The sequence below is a fragment of the Neopsephotus bourkii genome, unplaced genomic scaffold (genome assembly GCF_033783945.1).
Source record: "Neopsephotus bourkii isolate Nb327-2 ecotype Australia unplaced genomic scaffold, CSIRO-AGI_Nbou_v1 NB_1634, whole genome shotgun sequence".
Taxonomy (NCBI): Eukaryota; Metazoa; Chordata; class Aves; order Psittaciformes; family Psittacidae; genus Neopsephotus; species Neopsephotus bourkii.
The window spans coordinates 5,869,654-5,885,432 of NW_026902109.1; the positions used below are offsets into that span (position 1 = coordinate 5,869,654).

General features: G+C 39.2%; 1 long non-coding RNA gene across 1 annotated transcript in view; it reads right to left on the reverse strand.

Moving 5' to 3' along the window:
- LOC133223260 (uncharacterized) overlaps positions 1–15,779 on the reverse strand; it is a 69,998-nt gene that overhangs the window by 16,408 nt on the left and 37,811 nt on the right. The window contains exon 4 of the long non-coding RNA XR_009728506.1: positions 6,846–6,944. This is a non-coding gene — a long non-coding RNA (uncharacterized LOC133223260). The remainder of the gene's footprint in view (positions 1–6,845; positions 6,945–15,779) is intronic.

Here is a 15,779-nt window from a genome sequence, read left to right on the forward strand (position 1 = left end):
ATAAACTTTTTTCAGTTGAGATAACTGACCCCTCCATTTCCTCTCCGTATATTGAAGATACTTACTCACAGTTTGCTTTGTTTCATTTTGTTTATCAAATCTTTTGAGGAAAAGCCTCAGCTCAGATGAACTGTTCTGAGCAGTTCTGCCTATTACTGAAAACCCAGAATTTAAAATTGCTTATCCAAGTGTTAACCAAATTCCCCAACTGATCTTCTCTTTCCTCTCAGAATCATTCCTTATTTCTTATTTTTTCTATCACAGAAATCCATTATTGTATCAAAGGGATGTGAAAGTAGAGCTCTCACAATCTCTCTCTTATACACTAGAACTGCAGATGGCTCCAATTCAGTCCCTGCTAAAATAATAGAAGGTAAATTGCAATACCCACATAATTCCACATGAGCAGAAAATGGAAATTTTGTTTGCTTATCTGCAAATTTGATGGCATAATTTCATATGGATAGAGACAATTAGGTAATCCTTTTGTTTTAATCTTTCATAGCTCTTCATTGTTTAATTTTCACTGAAAACAGCTGGTAACCTTTATTAATGAAAACCGGGTTTGTTTATAACATTATTTTCTGTTCAACAGGTTTGATAATATATACTATGAATCATTTAAAAGGCCTGTATAAGTCAAATATCTTGACATTAAAAGCAAGGCCTTTTGCTTACAGATAGTAAGGTAAAGTACTTGATTTACTGAAAGGCTTAACATATATGACAGTGCAAATCAGCTAAGAAAATGAAAATAAATTGTATTATGCTGCTTGCGAAGAGAGCTGACAGAGGTAAAAACCTTTTCACACGATGGCTCTTCTAAAAAATAGATTAAAAAAAACATTTCTTCAATTAATCTCTATAGCATTTTGGGTCTTGTTCCAGTAGTGACACACATGTAAGGGGTAATAGGGAAAGCCAGAATAAGGGAATGAATTTAGAAGATAATAGACTCCATTGGCTAGGGAAAAAAGTAAGCCTTTATTGTTATTTAAGACTCTCACACTGCTGTTTCTCTTGCCATCAGTGGATCAACTGTGAAAATCCACATTAAAAATACACCATTCTCTTTACTAAATGACATGCAGTTTTGCATGTAACTCATAAGGCAAATTCTAGACATGTATGAAGAAGACATGTATTTATATTCAGCATGCTACACTTTATCATACCCATATCCTAAACTAACCTACATGTAAGCCATGTAAGACAAATTTTATATGTATGTAGCTATGCATGTGGTCCAAACAGAAAATTCCACCTTCAAATTAATAACAATTCTTGAAAAGTTTTCATCCCAGTAAGATGTCAGATGTCTGGTGTGAGTTGTCATTCAGAGAGGGTTGTCTATGCACACAGCAATGAGGCAATATGAAGCAATGAGGTTATGTTAAATCACATCAAGAGAGAGAATGCTAAGGGACAGGTGTGTTTCTGCCTTCACTACCTAATGGAGATTGGAAATAGTTTTTCACAATTCTACAAAGATTTTCTTCTGCTGAAGGGTCTGACTGAACTCCCCCGGGACCTGAATGATACATCTATGTCACCCCACTTTTCTGGGTATGACAACAGTTGCAGCTGCACTGAAACAGCTAAAGAAGCATGGCAGAGCACAGCCTTTAACAAACAGGTTTATACCAATAAGAGCTGAGGACCCTGCCACTCCATGTAGACTTCAATCCCACTGTGGCTATAACACTGAAGTTCTGAATTAGGATATTTGCATTAAGTCATAAACCCACTGTATTTCCTTCTCCTCATTTTCCATTGTTTTATAAGCTTTTCCCACATTTTAATTAGGACAAGCTCTTCGCATGGGAGTAAAATGTCACTGCAAGTGAGTTACTCATTTGAACCTGCTCCAAGCTAGTAAAACTAGGAACACCTGATGCAGGCAGCAGAATCAGGCCCATATGCTTTTTATACCAATTTCTGGCTTGTAATCCCATTAAGAACACTAATGTAATGTTCCAACCCCCATGGCAGAGGGGCTGGAGCTAGATGATCTTAAGGTCATTTTCAACCCTAACCATTCTATGAGTCCATGATTCTTTTCAGAAAAGAGTGAATAACAGGTCTTTTTGAGTTTTATTTCATCTTAGCAGTTACATCCTCACTCTAGGCCAGTGTCTTCTGTTATGATTGCTTAAAAATCATTCAAATTAGAGTTCCAAAGAATAATATAACCGTGTGAAACTGAATCATAGAATACCAGGTTGTGAGGGGACCTCAAGGATCATCCGATCCAACCTTTCTTGGCACAGTCCAGACAAGATGGCCAGCATCCTGCCCAGCTGAATCTTACAAGTGTCCAATGCTGAGGAATCCACCACTTCCCTGGGGAGATTATTTCAATGGCTCATTGTTCTCATTTTGAAAAAATTTCCCCTTGCATCCAACTAGACTCTCCCCAGGAGTAACTTGTACACATTACCCCTCATCTTTTCCATCTAACTCCTTATAAAAAGGGAATCTCTGTCTTCTCTTTTGGCCCCCTTTAAATACTGGAACATGATAATAAGTTCTCCCCTGAGCTTTCTTTTCTCAAGGCTGAATAAACCCAGTTCTCTCAGCCTTTTCTCATAGGTCAGGCTTCCCAGTCCTTTGATCATCTTTGTGGCCCTTCGCAGGACCCTCTCCAGCCTGTCCACATCTTTTTTGTAGAGTGGGGACCAAACCTGAACATAGTATTTCAGGTGTGGCCATACAAACACAGAGAATAGTGGGATAATGGCATCTTTATCTCTGCTGGTGATGCCCTTGTTGATGTAACCCAGCATCCTGCTGGCTTTCTTTGCTGCAGCAGCACACTGCTCACCCACACTGAGCTTGTTGTTCAAATATACCTAGAGATTCTGTATACTTGCTTTATTCCCTGCTATTGCATGATCAATCACTGACTCCTTCTGTTGTTTTCCTCCACATGATTTCCATATATCATATTTGAAAATAGTATTTTGCTCTTTATACTAGACAAAAAAATTAATGCATCTGTCTCTATGATATTTGTTGTGTCCTCTTTCCTAATGAGAGTTTTTCATGTTAAAATGGGTCTATTGTAAAAAATACTATATTTGCTAGTGTCTCCAGAGTCTCGCTCTGTAGACATGTAAGGGAGAAAACACAGTGAGTATAGGTAAATTGCAAAGAATTCGGTCACAAAATTGCTACGTTCCTGGTAGACCTGTCCTCAGAGTAATACTCCTTTGGCACAAAACTAGCACAGCAGACCTACATTACTTTCTATCCCTTCCAGATTTCTGAGCAGGAACAGCAAGTTCCTTGGGTGGATGGTCTATTTTTCAGGTTTTTCACCCTCTAGCTCGAGATGCAATTTGCGAGCAAACCCCTGTATTTCAAGGTGCTACAGGACTGTAGAACTGTTCAAACCACAACAGGTGGGAAATGCCAGTTCACATTTTTTCTTGATAGTCTGCCACCATGGAAACCTGTAACACCCTAGAGTTACCAAGTAAGTTACCAGCTAACTGTTGAGTAAACTTCCAGCAAAGCCAGGTAGTTTGTTGGGTTTTTTTCTCAGTTCAGCTTCCTTCACTGTTCAGCTAAACCCTGGACTCACACTTTTTCTTAGAGACCTCAGCAACCCACTCCAACAACATGCAGTGTCTGTGTGGGCACCTGTATGGGCTGTCGGTGCTAGTGCTGGTCTCCACAGGAACCCACAGTTCCCTTCTGACGAATGGGAAGGGCCCAAACATTAGGAAGCAGCACAGAAAGCAGCAGCAAGCAGCGGAGATGGCCCACAAGCAATGGTGTTTGACATGATTAACATGAAATTTCTCTGGCTAATCTTCTTTTAGATTTTGGACTGCATCCCCTGTATACCATGTTAGAAGCGTTAAGTACTTTGTAAAATCTGGGCTTTTGTTCTGTTTTCTTTGGGATAAGGAATAGTAGGGAGAGTTCTATTTTCATTGATACTGCTTATCTCACATTTAACTACTAACTATAAACTTGCTTTGCAAAATGCATCTTCTTGTTGTCACTTAGGAATCGTTCTTTGGTATGAAGGAAAGAAGAGATGGGAGGGGTGCCTAAGATTCCATCCCCAGCAAATGTTTCACTACAAAATGTATTTTCCTCTACCAGAGGAGGGGATTACAAGAATTTTGTTGTGCAAAAATTTGCCTGAAGCAGAATTTCTGTGCTACAGGAAGGTTATCACAAATGTAGACATTGAATGTGATCAAAAGAGGTTTTGATGGAAGAGAGGAAGACACTGTTTGCAGAATAGCACTGTTGCTTACTTTGACAAGTGAAATCCAACCTTGCTGTATTGCCCTATGGAAAAGGTTGGCTATGCCTCAAGTTTTTGCTCACCAGAGTATATAACCCTTAAATCACAACAGCTCTGTCCTGCCCTGACCCTTTGCAAGCACTGTTATGCTCAGTTATCAGGAAATTTTAAGGGAAGGGAAGGGAGGGGAAAGGATGTGAAGCTGAATACCAGAAAGGACAGAAGCAGGGAGGGAAGGGAGTAGAATATTTTGACCCTGGTTTTCAAATAAACGTGTCTGGGCCTGCCTGGAAAAACACCTATTTGCATGCAGATGGAAGAATTTTAAATGAATTATTTTACCTCCAAAACTGAATCTGTTTTCACCATCATGATTCCACACAGTCTTTTGTCCTTCCATTAGATGCAAAAAGAGATAAGCAACAGCAGTTATCCCTGTAGAAGGATGGGGACATAATTTATTCCTGTCTCAAGTAAATACTCACTCATAGTAATTTTTAAATTTTGAAAAGTTCTATAACAGCAATCGTATAGTATAAAATTTATATGCACACAAACACACATTGTTTGTGGGTGGAGAGACCATGTAAGCATCTGATGTTCATCTTACAGCTGAAAAACAGATTACCAAAAACTAATATTAAGATGCCAGATATTTTCTTCCACTGCACCATATAACAAGAAAGGAAAAGAAGATCTGGTGGACGGATCCTGACATTAAGGGAGTCAGGAGAACAGAAAAACTGAGCTCCTTCCTTTTCTGACAGCCCAATGACATGATGCCAGGCTCTGGTGGCTCATGGCCCAGGACTGTTTGAGAACAGATGGAATATACCATGTTCCATTCTGAAATTAGGGCAAGTAAGGGAAAGAAAAAGCAAAAGCAAATGAAGCTCAGATCAGTACTTCCTGACCTGCACTTCCTCCACAGTGCTTGATCCAGAGCTTTTTGAAGTCTACAGAGAGAGCTCTGCTGATTTCAAATAAATTTGATTCAGAGCCTGAAGGAGGAGGAAAAAATGTGTGGTATGGCAGAAAGCTCACTACTATCACGGCTCTCTGGAGGTGCACAGAACTTTGCCCAAAGTCATATGTGTTTATCAAATGCTCCTCTTCCTTGGATTGCCCTTGAGACATGTTCCATCCAGCAGGACCCAGTGAAAAGATTTAAAATATGGTTTCATTTGCATATACTTGACAGAGAACATAAATGTTTTTTCAGAAAATCTGTGAGTCAAATAATGCTTTTCCTCCCCCTATCTGGAACAAAAGAATATTTCCCCCTTTTCCCAACAAAATGTTCCTGCAAGAACATTGTATTAACTCTGTATATTACTTGAAAATTTTCAGTGTTGCCTTTTTGTTTTTACTGAACATATTTACTACAATCAACATTTCTTTGGTGTTTTAAGACTCGTCTTGCCCCCTACAACCACTTCCAGTATCTCCACAGATGCACATTCATTTCAGCGTTCTATAACTGGAAAGCATTTCATTTTTCCCTCTAATAGCAATTTATTTTGATGTATTAAAAATGTCCATCAAACTCTCTGCAACTACAGTCATTATAAAAGACCTCAATATTTATGTGGCTTCATTCTGATAGAATTCTCTCTCTCAAAAAAAAAAAAAAAAAGAGAGAAAAGAAATCTATCATTCAAACTACCTCGTCATCCAGTTTTATGTGTATCAGATGGTTAAAATAGCTCTCTGAAGCTTCATACATCATTCTGTCTGGAAAATAATCAAACAATGCTCCCTTTCCTCTCTCTCCCAAAATAACCACATAACCTTCATAAAACACTCTGAAATAATAAATTATACATAGAAGATATTATGTATTCAAATACCCCATGCTCTTCATGAGCAAGCTAGTAAGCATGACATAGTGTGAGCATTTAGCTTATGATGGTTCCAGAGGACTCCATGCTGCCTGCTCTGTCTCAGAAAATACAGGGTCAAGGCCAATAAAAGATGAAGAAAATTTAAATTCAGAATGTATGTAAGTACTTGCAATGAAAGCTGTGATAAGGTCCTAAACTCTATAGCCTTCTGTTTGACAAAATGATTAGAGGAGGTTTCAGTGTTCAGTTGTCAGAAACTTCTTCACTGCTTAAGCTGAACACAATGCAAGAAACAAACCAAGCAGCATATATGCACGTGATAACACTTTCAGTGGAACAAAAGCTGAGCAGACAGCACAGTTCACTTGGTGTTCCTGCACAGACAGACATTTGAAATGGCAGATGGACAGGCAGCAATGGCTTTGGAAGGGTCCAACAGGCTAAAGAAGAAGTTAAAATGCCATATTTTAAAATGTGACAAACAAAAAAGCTTGATCACATCTGCTGGTATGGCCTGCTTACAGAGGAAGTTGAAGTTTGGGCAAGGGGAAATCAAATGCCTCCAAGACTACCAGTGAAGCAAAAAATTACATTAGCTTTACAGCCTGAAGCATATTTGTTAGTATTTAACAAATTATGTGCTTCATTTAAATACCGCTGCTGGTAGCCAAATAAATTAAAGACACCTCATTAGGCATTAAATCAGTGAAGTTAAAAAATTTAGAGGCTTTTCTTACCTTCTGTCTAGGTGTCTTTCCACTTGTACAGTCAGTGCCAATACGGACCTATGTCACAGAGGCCTTTTTCCATGTCATTTGTCTCTAGGCATCCTGAACCTAGGTGGTTATAAGGAAAGACAAGGCACACATACAATCTCAATCACAGTTCCACAATCAAAAATACAATCACTGTAATATCCAAAATGGAATGACTGAAGCATTTGCAGCTCTGAAGGCCCCCTTGCTGCCCTCTGATAAAGACAATGAAACAAACATAACCAAACATAAAGAACGGGTTGTATTTCACTACCATGCTGCACCAAATACAGGTATAACCCTGCACAGGAGAAACAGGGAGGAGTTGGACAACCAGCTTCTGCTCTTCACTTCTCCACCTCTGTTAGGTAACTTTGGGAGAGTTGTTTCATTGCACATGTTTTAGCTAACATGTTTGTAACATGGAAATTCTAAGCCCAGATTCAGACTAATTTTCCCCTAAATTCCTTTGCAAAATATTTTTTCTGGTAAACATTTCTGAAGATCTACAGCCAGGCAGTAGGAAACATGTACAAAAGCTGAGGTAGAAATTAGGCTCTCTGAATTTAAGCCTTTAGCCTCTTTTGCAAAGTCTTCAATTCATGGAAAGGAAAAACACACTATGAATCACATGTAAGTACATATAACCAGAGTTAGGGTGTCAGCCTTGTATGCCCTACTCACCTGTTTGTATCACAATGGATAGGAAACAAAGACAATACGGAGCACTTGTTAAGTATTTGAAACACTTGCCTCACTGTATTGAAGAAATCATGCTAGAAGGAAAGACAAATTAATTTTTCTTATAAATGCTTAATTCTCTGTGGAAGGCAGTCTGGAGAAACCAGCACCTTTGCAAAATTGCATTGTGAAATAGGCATGTCAGGAAAAAAACATGACATTTTCTGAGTAAAGCACATGGGCTTTTTAATTCTAAATGTTATTTTGGGACCAGGTTTAGCACATCCAATTAAAAAAAAGTATTTAGTGATGAATAAAAAGTTTTATTTGATCAAAAAATCTTTCCTCACTCCCTAGGATTTCTCTTTTGCTTGGAACCAGAAATATTTTTGGTTCAGGTCACCCAGTAGCATCTAGAGTAATTTACTCAGCCCTGCTTAGGGAATATTTGAAAACCTGCAGAAAACTTCTCCAACTGTACTGCAAAGAAAAAGAAAGAAAAAGGATGATGACAACGATTGCATAACTCATCGTATGTAACTAGTACAAATATGTCTCAACATTTCTGAAAATATTTAAGATTTGCTATTCCTAAGTGCCAATTTCCTGTTGAAACTAACAGGACCATTTGCATACATCTGATTAAATGTCTTCCTAAAGGCTTTGCCAAGTCAAGATACATGAAGTAAAGGATAATAAAGAAAACTGTTGAATAACTTGACAGTTATCACAAAATTTCTGAATAAATTACATGAACAGTTTTACCTGTTATGCCATTTTGGCATGGAAGTTTCTACTTAAAACAGCTGCTCCTCTTTAATGAACTGACTTGTGATGATGACTGATATCTCCTGTCTCTGCACACTGGCATTCCTTAAAGTGGTGATAACCATTTAAAAGGTCCTGCTCAGCCTGACACCAAGCCAATGGTGAGAAATAAGGAAAATACAGACTTCCACCACCAGCAGCAAAAGCAGTCAGGTAAAGCTACATGTAAATGATGCTTTGAAGTAACAAAAATCAGTAGGAATAAATTAACAAGCCGTATGTCAGCCATCACAAGTAAGTTCAGGCACCAATGTTAACTTCTTGCTAGCTTACTGGTCCAAAAGCATGCAGTTATTTCTCATCAGAGGAAGAGCCAGATGCTTTTTTAGGGTGTTTGTGTTTCTGACACTGTGCTCTGCTTGTTCCACTGTGGAAGCCTTTTGTAAATAGATGGCTGCAAAATGTATCAATCTTTTCATATCACTGTAATGTAGAATGAAGTTCATTATGATTTGAATTAGGCACATAAAATACATTGTCTTTAATCTGATTAGGCTCATCATATGCTGCCAAGGTCAAGAAAGGCAATTTATGAAATGTGATCTTGGAGATACCAATAGCATATTGATCTCTCTCTTTTTCATTTTACTTCAGACTTACAAAGTGTAATAGAGAAACAGTCACATTTCTATTAAATGTAACACTTCCCACAGCATATTTCATTTTCAATTGCAGTTCTCTACCTCACATGCTATTTGGTGATTCTAAACTGTTCAAAACTAAAGCACCTGTATAACCAGCATCATTTCAGCAGAATTCCATTAATATGTTATATAAATACTGATTTTGAATACATTTTTCATGTTAGCTCTTCAGAATATCATATTTAGAATATGTATGAAAAACTAAGCATGTTGTAGCAATGTATACTCAAACTAAAGAAGAACTTGTGCTTAGTCAACTATGAAATCTGTTTTCACTGCTTTTGAGGAAAAGAGACAAAGCCGTGGAAGAAGTACTATGGATGCTTAGTTTGGTAGGAAGTAACTCATCCCCATGTTCTTCAAGTAGTGCCAGCCAAGCTGTCCCCGAAGGATTATAATTCCATGAAATTGCTGTAAACTGCAGTTTAGACCACATTGTCCTTTTCTCCCCTACCACTCCCACCATGACAATTTTGCCTGTGGAGCTTTGCAAAAATTTGTCCAAAAGCAACAAGTCCTGGCCTTTCCTGTTTGCCAAGTCAGTGATGTAAAAACATCCCAGATTCTGGTCTCTGCTTTGCCCATAGGATGCAGCATTTAGGCAGCATATATGGGAATGAATAAATCAGAGCTGTTCCCTCTACATTCACATTTGCAGCACTCCCTTCCCATTTTGTAGGGATGTCTGTCACCCCAATTTCTACCCTGGTTTGAAGAAAGACTGGGTTTGCAGGAGCACTGATATCTGTGAGAGATGCTATAGGCCCGCCTTTTCTCTGTCGCCACAAACAAATGCAATTAAGGTACATCGTAGTTTTCCTACATCAGTACTAGTTCTTCCTAAACTTATCTCACTTTCCTACAGTCACCTTTTCTTCAGTGAGAAGAGCTTCTCACTCTGTGTGTAGCACCAAAACAAGATTTCAAAAGAGGAAAAGGTGACTCCCTAGCGAAGTATGTGACAACAGGGAAAAAAAAAGTCTTCTGAACCACTCTCTGCTTATCATTACATGCATCACACAGATGAAACCAACAGTTTTGGATAATTTTAACTAGAGAAAGTATGCATGTTGCTAGCGGGGGAAAAGTTGGATCTGCATTGTTCCAATCTGCCTTCAAGATGGCAACAAGAAAATCATTATCCCTATCAACATCTGAGAGCAGAGCTCTGAGCTAGGATCTGTAGGTTGACTTTAACTGGGCTGCCCACCCTAAGCCCTCTGGAGGACTCTGCTCACCACCAAAACCCTTGGAGCTTCCCTTTCTTCATCCATTGGCCATGGGCTCTGGTTCCAGATGCATGCCAAGATGCAGACCTTTCAGTGTCTCCATCATAGACTACCTGGACCCCACCTGGCCAAAGATTGTGAACCACTTACTAGAGCGGAAAAAGGGAAAAGAAAAAGGAAAAACAGAGAAGGGCAAAAAGAGGAAAAATACAAAAAGGAGGAAAGGAAAAATGAAAAGGGAAAATAAGAAATAAAGATAAAGAAAAAAAGAGAAAAGAGAAAAATAAAAAAGGAAAAATAGGAAAAAAAGGAAAAACAAACCTGGGGAGGGGGGCAATAAATGGATAGGGGGAAACAAAGGAGAAGGTAAAAAAGGGAGAGAGGAAGATAGCAACAAAAAAAGACCAAAATCCTTTCAAACACAGGAAAACAGAGTTTAACTGAGGAGATCAGAAAGCAGGATCATAATGAAAAAGAAATAAACACAAAAATTAAAATACAGTTTATTTCTCCCAGCATATGCAAACAAATAGCATCTCCTATATGGTGCCCAAAAGACAGATAAAGTTATCCTCAGTGGTTGCTTGAGTAAAAGGGCAGCTGTACCACAGGGCTACTACAGCCATTGGAATTTATGCCATTGATGAGAAAGCATTTCATACTGAAATGTGTATGGTCAGCAGAACATAAGCATTAACTTATTGCCTGTCATATTTTCATCTTTCATTTCAGTGTTCTGAATTACTCATCCTGGTCACATTTAACTTTTTCTTTTTTTTTTTTAATTCTTTATATAATGTTAAGTCTCTATATAATCTAAGTTCAGGGCTCTGAAGCAGCAAGCCTCTAAAGCATATATATCAACATAGGCTCCTTGAAGTGCAAAATAAATTTTTACCAAATGCAGTTACCATTCAGCACCAGCAGAACTGCAGATACATTTGTGCAGGAAGGAATACAGTGTAGGCTCTGTGGTGCCTTCAGGATGAGAGTGTGTTCTGTGGAGGCAGAGGGAAGTGTAACACATAAAGAGCAGTGGGTGAATTCAATCTCCTTGCAGACAGCTGAGATGCAGATAGAGGCAGCTGCCTGCTCAGAGGAAACTTCCTTCAAACCTATGGGTTTCAGCATCAAAGCCAGGCCAAGACTGCTGTGACAGCCACACCACCCAGGGATGTACAGCACCACAGCGTGCACAGCACAGCTCACTTTCACAGAATAGAATAGTTTGGGTTGAAAAGGACCTTAAAGATCATTTAGCTCAACACCCCTGCCATGGGCAGGGACACCTTCCACTAGATCAGGTTGCTCAAAAGCCCCATCCAACCTGGCCTTAAACAGTGCCAGGGATGGGATTTCCACAACCTATGTGGGCAACCTGTGCCACTGTCTCACCACCCTCACAATAAAGAATTACTTCCTTATCTCTAATCTAAATCTACCCTCTTTCAGTTTAAAGCCATTCCCCCTTGTCCAATCACTACACACCCTTGTAAAAAGCCCTTCTCCAGATTTCTTGTAAGTCCTTTTAGGTACTGGAAGGCTGATCTAAGGTCTCCCCGGGCCTTCTCTTCTCCACAAGCCCAACTCTCTCAGCCTGTCTTCATAGGAGAGGTGCTCCAGCACTCTGATCTCTGTAGCCCTCCACTGAACTTGCTCAAGCAGGTCCTTGTTCTGCTTGTTTTGGGGGCCCCAGAGCTGAACACAGTACTACCGGTTGGATCTCGTGAGAGCAGAATCACCCCCCTTTTGCTCCTTTTGATGCAGACCAGCATACAGTTGGCTTTCTGGGCTGCAAGCACACACTGTTGACTCATGCTGAGCTTCTCATCAACCAACATCCCCAAGTCCTTTTCCTCATAGCTGCTCTGAATCATTCTCTGCCCATCCTGTAGCTGTGCCTGGGACTTCCCTGACCTAGGTGCAGGACCTTGCATTGGCTTTGTTGAACTTCATGAGGTTTGCATGTGCCCACCTCTCAAGCGTGTCAAGGTCTCTCTGGATGACAACCCTTCCCTCCAGTGTGTCAACCACACCACACAACTTAGTGTCATCCCCAGATTTGCTGAGGGTGCACTGAATCCCACTGTCCTTGTTGCTGAAAAAGTGCCAGTCCCAACATCGACTGCTCAGGAACACCACTCATCTCCAGTGAGATGAGACTGACTGCCCTGTAGTTCCCTAGATCCTCCTTTCTTTCCTTTTTTAAAAATGGGGGGTATGTTTCATATTTTCCAGTTAGTGGGAACTTCACTGGACTGCCACACCTTAGTATTCACTTCATCTGACAGTTCCCTTCAGGACCTGTGGTTGCATCTCATTAGGTCTCATGCATTCATGCACCTTCAGGTTTCTTGAATAGTCTCAAACCGGATCTCCTACAGCAGGCGGTTCTTCATCCTTCCAGTCCTCACCTTTGCCTTCTGTGACTTGGGCTGGATAGATTCCAACTGCATCTTCCACTGCAAGACATTAGTTTCATAAAAATCACAGGGATGCTGATTTTGGAAGTAATCCCCACTGACTTTGTAAATGTGTTCCATAGGGCTATTGCAAATTTGACCAAAGGGGCTGGGGAAGTCTGTGCAGGGTCCGAAAATAACAAGACAGTTTGCAGTCCATGACCTTTATCTGTTAAAGATTGTACTAAGGTCTTTGCTTTAGGTAGCAAAGACACATGGCTGGGAGGAGAGGCAGCTTAAGCTGTATGCCAGAACATTTAAACACCTGGAAAAAAAAATTGTTTACCTCCACATTGTTTTAAAGGTTTGAAAGTCTTCAGTGCTGCATGGGATTATCTCTTTACTTATTTATATATTTTACAGATTTGCACAAGCCAAACTAAATATATAAATTTCATTCCAGAGGAAAAAATATTACATGCCTGGGGGGAAAAAACAAAATGAGTGTGTTTACCTTAACTTTGCAATTTGAAAAGCAATCTTGAGAAGAGAGATTAAAAGCATGTGAAACAGGAAGTGTGCCCTTTAAATACCAACTTCTAATTGCAGTGATGTGAATATGTAAATCTAATTACATTTAAGGATTAGGTGTTTTATTAAAACTGCCTTGATGTAAATAAATCGTAAAATCAGTTCTTTTATTAAGACTGATCATTGATTTCTGTTCTCACATTTATTAATAATAACTAACAAAATATCAGAGACTTACCATTTCTATAAGCACTGCAGTGATGGTTTTGCAGTAAAGTGAGATTGGATGCCCTAGTTCTCAGCTTCAGCTTCAGCTGATAACTAGGGTAACTAATGTAATACCTGTGGTATTACATTAATGCAGTCCATGACAGGACTGAAAAAGAGCTTAATTTCAGCAGCATAGCATAATATCTCTTTAAGTCTTAAATGGCAAGATATAGTTCAATTAGATGAGATTTCCAATAATTTTGCCCTTCTTTCTAAACTGGTCCATGCATCTTTATTGCAGATAATTACAGCCCATTCTTCAGCTGACCAAGATGAGGGCCTGTGTCTGACAACTGACAAGAACAGCCCTGTTGGTTTTGGCTGAGCACACCTCAGCACACAGGCACACCTACACCCCACTGCCCTCTAAACTCAGCAGACAGCACTTGTGCAGAAGTCAAGTAGCCACCCTGTGTTGAGCTCACCATTTGTGCTTCAGCTTGCAGAAAGGCCGCAAAGCTTCAGTGGACAGAGTAACTACTGCTACAAGTGCTGGTTTCTCTGGTTTCTCTGTGCTTAGTCCAGCTCCACTGTTGTAAACATACTGTACCATGTTTGTCTAGTTTCTTCGCTGAATTTGACTTCAGCATCCAGTCACTGATCCTTATTACATCTTTCTCACAAGATCAAATCACTCTTAATGTTACTATTTCCTTCTCTGAAGACATCCATGCACAATATAGTTCACGTAGAGCAAAGGAGACACCTTATCATTTAGGGCAGTCAGTTACAGGACTATGCACATCGTTTGCCTTCCAAAAAAAGCCCAAAGCATGTGGATCAAAATCTTCCCATTAATTCTCTTTCCCAGCTATTGAGTTGTGAGATATCTCTGCCAAGAAACGTTTGAAAAATTGTTTCTTTCCCATCTCTCCATTTCCTTCATGTGGAAACCAATACTTTCGCTCCATCATTTCCTGTAATTTTTTTTCATTTTCCAGAACAAGACAAACAGCAGCTCTCTAATGAGAACACACTTCTCGCATGTATGTAGACCCAGACAGCCCTGACATTTTGTAGACTATTGGCAACATTGTAAATTTTTGCAACTTTAAAATAATACTAAGAATAATGAAGTCTGTGTAAAGCCCCAGTACTAGAACGAGAGAGTGCATGATAATTTAAACTTTTAATAAAATTTACATGTGTAGAACCTGTACATGCCAGAAGAAACATACTCTAAAATATCCCAAGTAAAATGGCAGGGAACACAAACCTACTACTTATCGTACTTAAATTTTCAATTTGTAAGGCCTGTTACGGATATTCAGGACTGGCTTTTGGATTCTGAACATTTTCTCTCTGGTAATACTGAATAAAGGTAAAGGTGAATAAAAGTAATCAAGCTTAAGAAATATCTTGTATGAGAGCAAGATTAAACACACATATTATAATGGGGGGAATATAACATTAAAGAAAAAGTTAGATTGCGTTTATTTCATGTTTGAATGGAAAAAATCATTTTGTTTATATCAGAAGTAAAGGCTTAAGGGTAACCTTTCTAAAAGTTAAAAGAGAAAGATTTCACAGACTGTTAAGCTTCATCTTCTGAATATCTTTTCCAGAACACCACATTAGTGAAATCCTCAACTTTCTCTTTCACTTGATTAATTGCTGGTCATATTTCAAGCACCCATGCATAATACTTTGACTCAAAGGTGCTCAGTACAGTTCTACAATCATTTAAATGAACAATTCATCTTTTGCAGACAAATTCAATTTTACACAGGGGTACTCATTCCTACACTTACATGTGGACACAGTTAGAGACCACATGAAAAAAGTAGAGGAAAATTGAAACAAGTCTTCTTGATGACTCTTTTTAACTGCTGATCTACAGATGCAGATACCATGTATATTTCTAAACAGGAAAAATCATAGCAAGATGATGCACCAATGGTCTTGGTGTGGGGTTTCCTCTTCATAACATAGGAATAGAGGATGATTAAAAGAACTGGAGAAAAGACTACAATCAAGACTGGAAACATGAAAAATGCTAAGTCCTAGTTTCTCCTAAGGAACAAAGTTCCATGCAAAATGCAGGGTTTACCTCTCAAACTGCAAGTCATTAACACCGTAGTAGGCAACTGTAACTACAACACTCATATACCAATGGACCCGCAAAAGGAAAAGAACATGCAGGCACAATACTGAGACCCCACCCCCCCCAGGGACTTGCATACCCTTCCCAGAGTTTCAGAGCCTTTAGCTCAGAACTTGCTGTGGATAAAGGAGCAGTTCTAAGTCAAGAAAGTAAAAGCTGTATTTATATTTCTCCATTATCTTGAAATCTTCAGTGAATTCTGGGCAAAATGAACATGGGTATTTGCA